We start from the raw sequence: 7,741 nt of genomic DNA, 5'->3' as shown, positions 1-7,741 counted from the left end.
GTTTTTATCATTTACCTACTCGAGGACGAGCAGGAATTAAGCTTGGGGATGCTTGATACGTCTCCAACGTATCTATAATTTTTGATTGTTCCATGCTATTATATTATCCATCTAGGATGTTTTATATGCATTTATATGCTATTTGATATGATTTTTGGGACTAACCTATTAACCTAGAGCCCAGTGCCAGTTTTTGTTTTTTTCGTTGTTTTTGAGTTTTACATAAAAGGAATACCAAATGGAGTCCAATTGACGTGCCAATTTTTGACGATTTTTTATTGACCAAAAGAAGCCCCCGGAGTAAAAGAGTTGGGCCAGAAGAGTCCCGAGCCGTCCACGAGGGTGGAGGGTGCGCCCTACCCCCTGGGCGCGCCCCTGCCTCGTGGACGACTCGGAGACCCCCCTGACGTGAAACCAACGCCAAAAATTCCTATAAATACAGAAACCCCCAGAAAGAAACCTAGATCGGGAGTTCCGCCGCCGCAAGCCTCTATAGGCACCAAAAACCAATCAGGACCCTGTTCCGGCACCCTGCCGGAGGGGGGATCCCTCAACGGTGGCCATCTTCATCATCCCGGCGCTCCCCATGACGAGGAGGGAGTAGTTCACCCTCGGGGCTGAGGGTATGTACCAATAGCTATGTGTTTGATCTCTCTCTCTCTCTCTCTCTCTCGTGTTCTTGATTTGGCACGATCTTGATGTATCGCGAGCTTTGCTATTATAGTTGGATCTTACGATGTTTCTCCCCCTCTACTCTCTTGTAATGGATTGAGTTTTCTCTTTGAAGTTATCTTATCGGATTGAGTCTGTAAGGATTTGAGAACACTTGATGTATGTCTTGCGTGGGATACCTGTGGTGACAATGGGGTATTCTATTGATTCACTTGATGTATGTTTTGGTGATCAACTTGCGGGTTCCGTGACCTTGGGAATCTATGCATAGGGGTTGGCACATATTTTCATCTTGACTCTCCGGTAGAAACTTTGGGGCGCTCTTTGAAGTTCTTTGTGTTGGTTGAATAGATGAATCTGAGATTGTGTGATGCATATCGTATAATCATACCCGTGGATACTTGAGGTGACATTGGAGTATCTAGGTGACATTAGGGTTTTGGTTGATTTGTGTCTTAAGGTGTTATTCTAGTACGAACTCTATGATAGATTGAACGGAAAGAATAGCTTCTTGTTATTTTACTACAGACTCTTGAATAGATCGATCAGAAAGGATAACTTTGAGGTGGTTTCGTACCCTACAATAATCTTTTCGTTTGTTCTCTGCTATTAGTGACTTTGGAGTGACTCTTTGTTGCATGTTGAGGGATAGTTATATGATCCAGTTATGTTATTATTGTTGAGAGAACTTGCACTAGTGAAAGTATGAACCTTAGGCCCTGTTTCCTAGCATTGCAATACTGTTTGTGCTCACTTTTATCATTAGTTACCTTGCTGTTTTTATATTTTCGGATTACAAAAACCTATATCTACCATCCATATCGCACTTGTATCACCATCTCTTCGCCGAACTAGTGTACCTATACAATTTACCATTGTATTGGGTGTGTTGGGGACACAAGAGACTCTTTGCTATTTGGTTGCAGGGTCGTTTGAGAGAGACCATCTTCATCCTGCGCCTCCCACGGATAAACCTTAGGTCATCCACTTGAGGGAAATTTGCTACTGTCCTACAAACCTCCGCACTTGGAGGCCCAACAACGTCTACAAGAAGAAGGTTGTGTAGTAGACATCAGCGACCGAGGTCGAGACCCTCAAGAGTGCCCTTGCCGAAGCCAAGGAGGAGGCGAAGGCGAGCAAAGCGGCCGCTGACAAAGCGACTGCGGATTTAGAGGCTGAGGAGGTTACCTGTCGCAAGTGTGAGGAGTGGGTGACCGAAGTGGAGCAGGCCCTCCAAGATGCAGCCAACAAGTGCGAGGCCTTAGAGGAGAGTCATAAGGCCCAAGCGGCTGAACTCACTAAGGCTCTTCAAGAGGCAAAGGAGGCGTGGGGCGAGTCTCGAGCGGCTCGCGAGGAGATCAAACAGGCCGGACAGATATCGATTGGTAAGCCTTTTTCTTTTACAGAGTATATTTGGCGGTCGAAGATATGCTTTGCTAAATCGACTATGGAGCACTCCAGACGCCTTTGCGGATCTCCCGAGGAGTGCTGCCGACGCCGCACAGTATTTCCGGGCCCAAGAAGGGAACACGACGGAGAAGCTCTTCTGGTCGCAGTACCTGGCGCCAGAGCGGCCTGCGCTGCTGAACAACTAGATGATGCAGCTGGCGGAGCTGTATAGGATGTCTGGTTTGGCCATGAAGGACATCATAGTCCGGCTATGGCCAGCCAGACCCATTTCTAGCAGCTACTTCGGCCTAGTCAAGCGGCTCGGCGACGCTTTGCCCCGAGGGGAGGCTGTGAAGCGCTCGGCGTGCATAGAAGGTGCGCGGATGGCCTTTGCCCGTGTCAAGATGCACAGGGCGAAGATGAAGGCCGCCGTCGTGGCAGTTGAGGGTCCGCCCGGAGGCAAGGACCACCGCAAGCCGGAGCGCTATTTTGAAGACGTCCTAGAGGGTGCCCATTTGATAGAGGGCCAATGCTCGAAGGATATTATGTTTGAGTGAATGTATCCGAACTGCCCAGATGTTGTATTATAAACCAAGGCTTTGTAATATATTTATGCTTTTATCCGAACTACATACCTCCCGTGCGACCGTATTTTAGTATTCTGAAAGTTTGCCAGTCGTCGGCTTCAGCCCCCATGTAGATGCTAAGGGGGTGTTCGGAATAACGTGTAATCACTCTTGACCCACTGTCTTGGTCCGTAAAGGAGACGACTTACATAGCGAACCAGGCAATCAGATTGTTTGGGTCATATCTTCCTCAAATATGGCAAAATATTTTATTTGCCATGTTCCTCATCATGCTCAATTAATTCCTTTCCTATTCTGTCCTAATTGGCAGATTGTGAAGCAAGAGCTATTTACCTTCGCCCAATTGACCCCAAACTTCTTGGACACCTTTTAATGTGCGTATAATTGACCTATGCAAAAATTCAACTTTATTTGCCTAGCCAATCTTCCTCAGTGATTTTTCGAAGTTCCTGTCTAAGGGAAGCCTTTGTGAAGGAAGTGCTAGCTAGGGTTATACAAGTGAGTTGAAATTTTGCACACTCCTTCATGTGCTCATATCATTGCCTCCTCCAATTTTCAGCCCTATCCAATCATCTATGTGAGCACAAGACCAAATCTTTGATTCTGTTAATATTTTCAGGTTGTGAAGCAAGTATATTTTATATTGCTTCGCTAATTCTGAGAAATTACCAGATCATGCTCCTACCCATATAACATCTCTCCACCAAATTTGGGATCATTTACTTAAGCCATTTGATCACCAATATTATTGCAAGTTTCTGTCCAGAGGAGATGTTTGTGAAGCAAGTACCATTTTGGCTTGGCCAAATGGCATGAAATTTTTGTGACACTCTCATATGACCAAATAACCCTGCCATGTTCATTTTCAGCCTAATCCATCACACTATGTGAGTGCTTCTTCCTGTTTTTGCTTCTGGACCAGTTTATATGGTTGTTAAGCAACTATGTTAAATCTTGGTCCATTTCTCCTCAAACTCTCCAGCACTGTAGTCCTTCCATAGATAAACACCCCAGACAAACCATTTGGCGCCAATCAAGTTCCTGTTGATCACTAGTGCATGACCCAGATTACTGCAGCAAACTTCAGAGCTCCATTCCAACCCAACCACAGCGCCTCGATCGAGCCAATGGCACATAAATGATCCACCCTGGAAGGACTAACCCCAAGACATCGCTTGGTCGACAGTGTGACACTGAGTGCACCAGTGCACGCGGTGATCATGAGTTTTGGCATGCCATGCACGCGATCTGCTGTCGTTGCTGCGTCCAGGACGTCTTCTAGCTCCGGCTATGCCCCCTCTTGTCGTCTTTGCGCTCGTGAGTGTGTCCAACAGGTTCCCCGTGCGGTCGCCTTCTCCCTGGACCTCTCTTCCTCTCCGTAAGCCTCTCCGTCGGTGCTCGTCGCCGCGAGCCCACGGGTGCACTATTGCCGACAAGGCATTAATGGCACTCGGCCTCTTCCTCTGCTTCCCCTTGGCTCCGGCCGCTTCGTGACCTTCTGTAGCTCGTCCGTTCCCCCCTCGTTGCCTTTTGCGCCCTCCCGTGACCCCTGTCCGTGCCAGAGCGCCGGTGACACGTCGCCGTGGCGGCACCCGAGCTCGACAGCCTCGCCTCGGCTATAAATAGCCAACCCCGAGCTCACTCGACCACTCCATCACCCCCTCACTCCCAGAGCCTCGCCTAGCCACTTCCCCGAGCTCGAGGAGCTCCCGTTGCCCTCCATGGCCGCCATGGCCACCGCTCAGCTCCACTCAAATTGGAGCAAGCCGATGCTCCTCTCTCCCTCCCACCTGCGCTGGACCCCTCCATATACCTCCGAGATCCGCCCCATAGCCTCAGCCCCTCCTCTCTATCGCTGCGTTGTGCTCTCCATCTGCGGCCGACGCCGTCCTGCGCCGCAGCCGAAGCCCTCCTTGTCCCTGAGCTCGCCGGTCATCTTGGTGCCTCCAGGCGGGAGCGCCTCATCCTCCGGTGGTCCGAGCTCCACCCGAGGTGACCGGGGCCACCCGGAGCATCACCGGCGTCGCGCCTTTGCCTCGGCCTCGCGGGCGAGAGCGAGGAAGAGAACGACGACCCGTCCAGCTGGTCAGGCGAGCGCCGCGTCTTTCCTCGACCCCACCAGTCAGCCACCCAGGAGCCGACCCCGCCGCTGCATGCGTTGACCCGGTCAGCCGACATGGATAAGTGATGGGCCCCACCCCGCGGGACCCGCACGTCAGCAACCCCAAGCCCCGGGCCCAACCACTTAAGTGGAAGCGCATTTTGCGTAAGTGCGTGTTCTTTTATTGAAATCGCCTTTTGTTCTCCTTCGGTCTGAAATACGTTTTCTCAGCTCCGAAGACGTATTTTTGAGAATGCGCTTTCTCTTTTTTAGCTCAGCCGGCCGAAGTGGTTATTTTGTGAACGTTCACTGCTTTAGCCCTTTTGTGCCTAAAAAGTGAACAACCACAACTTTCCACTCGTAACTCCGATTGAGGTGAATCCAACGCACACTTCTTCGTTTCGTCGAGCCCGTTTTGTTGGTATCATTTTCACTATGGTTTGACATAATGGAAATGACCACTTTGCCCTTGCCCGTAAACAGCCCCATCCGAGAGAGAACTGTTTCCGGTGATTCTTTTCGCGGCTTCACCACACTTCTTCCCGGAGTATTCTTCATCCCCAGGCAAGCCACAACCACCATTTGCATGATAGCCATGCAATAGCATTGGTTTTCAACTTGAATATTTAATAACTGTATGTTTGTTTTGCTACTGTTGTCGTTATTTCGGTTATGCTTATGGATCGGTGATTAGCGCCATGCTATGTTTTCTTGCACTCTGTTATTATGTTCTACCTGCTAGTATTACTTTCATATTGGCCATGCTTGGTAGTAGTACATGTTGGGTTGGTCATGTTCTTCGGTACATGACTAAGGTCAGTTACCGAGTACCGTTAATATGCATTGTTCCTTTGCTGTTAGTTGGTTAAGTGTTTACTCGTTAATGTTATTGATGTGTTATTGCATGGTATTTATCGTTGATGTTAGTAGTCATGTTATGCTATGAGTAATGTTATACTTGTGATATTCATGCTCGTCATTATGCCATGCACAGTTGGATATGATTCAATGTTGATATGGTTGATAGTTATGTTGTACCCTCATGCTTATGTGGATATCATGCTCATGCATTGTAATTGCATCATGTTATTTTATCATGGCTCAACATATCTGCATTCAAGTTTAACCGGATTAAATTGAACTTGAACAACTGTTGGCTGAGTCATGTTGCCACCATATCGAGCTGACCAGTGCAACCACGCTTGCCTTTATGGGAAGGTCCTAACTGGGTCTATTTTCATGCCTCTCGCCGGTGCCTCCAACGAGGGAAGCTTATGCGCGGGCGCTACCTTGGCCGGGTAGGATGGCATAAGCCTTGTGTGCCCGTTGTTGAGTATGGATCCATTGTCCCCGTTTGGGACCATTTTTGTTTTGCCACGACGGTGGCTGTTTTGCCACGACGGTGGCCCTTGATGCCTTTGGTAGGCACGGGGCCACCCAGGACTTATCCCAGAGGGGAGTTTGTCGGAGTGGCCGGGAGGGTGTCATGGCAGTAGGACAGTTTTGTTGGAACGCCGTTGGTCCACCCGAATGGGAGTGCGAGGCCATGGGTTCCGTGGTGTGGGTATAGTGTGCTAACCTCTGTATAGTGTATATTAAATATATCGACAGCCGAGCCCGCGGATAAGGGCCCAATACGTAGTTGGTCACACTATGGGTCAACAGTAATAATAATGATGTGCTTAATAACAAACCCAGTTCGATGATGAGATAAGTTGGTTATGTGATCCGTGAATGATCACCGTTTGGTTACGAGGTAACCCATTGAGCCAAGAGTGGTTCCGTTTGTGATCCGTGAATGATCACCGTTTGGTTATGAGGTAACCCGTTGAGCCAAGAGTGGTTCCGTTTGTGATCCGAGAATGATCACCGTGGTATCGCGGATACCGAGTTGTTGGATATTCGTGATGTTGTGCAAGAATCGTGGGTAAAGATCAAGCTCCTTGTGGTCATTTAATGATTACTACAGTATTGTTTATACCAAGCTTGATTTGATCCTGAGATGATCGTGTGATGTCCGAGGTTGGTAAGTGATGCATGTGATGGTTACGAGGTAACCCGAGCAGACTAAGTGATGCATGTGATGGTTACGAGGTAACCCGAGCAGAGTAAGTGGTGCATATAGTGTCATCATGTTGCAAGCTAGTATCGTCAGATTTATATGTTCATGCCATACTCATATTGTTCTAGCTATATCATGTTCATGTTGTTCATGCCATGTTATCCCGAGGATCTCATGATAATTCCTGCTTAACCTATAATTGCCATGCCGTTGTTTGTCTTGAATGCTTCTGGTTATTGTGAGCTTGCAAGTACATTCAATGTACTGACTTGGCGTGTCATGCCAGTTTGCAGGTCATGTCGGATTTGATTGCTTGTTTGCCGTGGATTCCTTGTTTGCGATCTAGGATAAGCGTTCCAGCCAGAGTCCCTGCGGAGTGGAGTTCACCACCATCGTCATTGTTCTGCTGCTAGAGTTATTCCGCTGCTTCGTATTGTTCTGCTGCTTGCATGGAGCAACTGCGGCAAGCATAGTATCGCCGTGCTGATGTAACCCTTGTACCCAAATAGATTGTAATAAGGAGCTGATTTGTTCTATGCTAAGCAGTGTCGTATTCCAGAAGACTTCATCTCGATCTCTGGGCTGGAATACGGAGCGTTCCAGTTTCTCTTAGCCAAGGTGTCACAGGCTTGGTATCAGAGCAAGTCTACCTGTAGGATGCCCTAGCCCACGCGAACGTTAGAAAGTGGTAGTATGGAGTCTAGTTGGTGTGTTGCACTTGTTTGCTGCATTTGTTTGTTGCATAGCATGCATATAGATTATTATTTAGTCGCTAACAGTTAATCTTATGAGTGTAGGTGGCATCGGTTTTGATCCACTACCTGCACCCTCCGTCTTAGCATGCCTGCTCTTCGGTGCATGGCATCATCTCTGTCCCAGCAGAGTGATGCCCTGGTGCCAAGTGTTCCAGACACCATTCGCAGGAGTTAT

Source organism: Aegilops tauschii, chromosome 7 (genome assembly GCF_002575655.3).
Source record: "Aegilops tauschii subsp. strangulata cultivar AL8/78 chromosome 7, Aet v6.0, whole genome shotgun sequence".
In the NCBI taxonomy this organism is placed as follows: Eukaryota; Viridiplantae; Streptophyta; class Magnoliopsida; order Poales; family Poaceae; genus Aegilops; species Aegilops tauschii.
Note: the sequence above shows the minus strand (reverse complement) of the source record.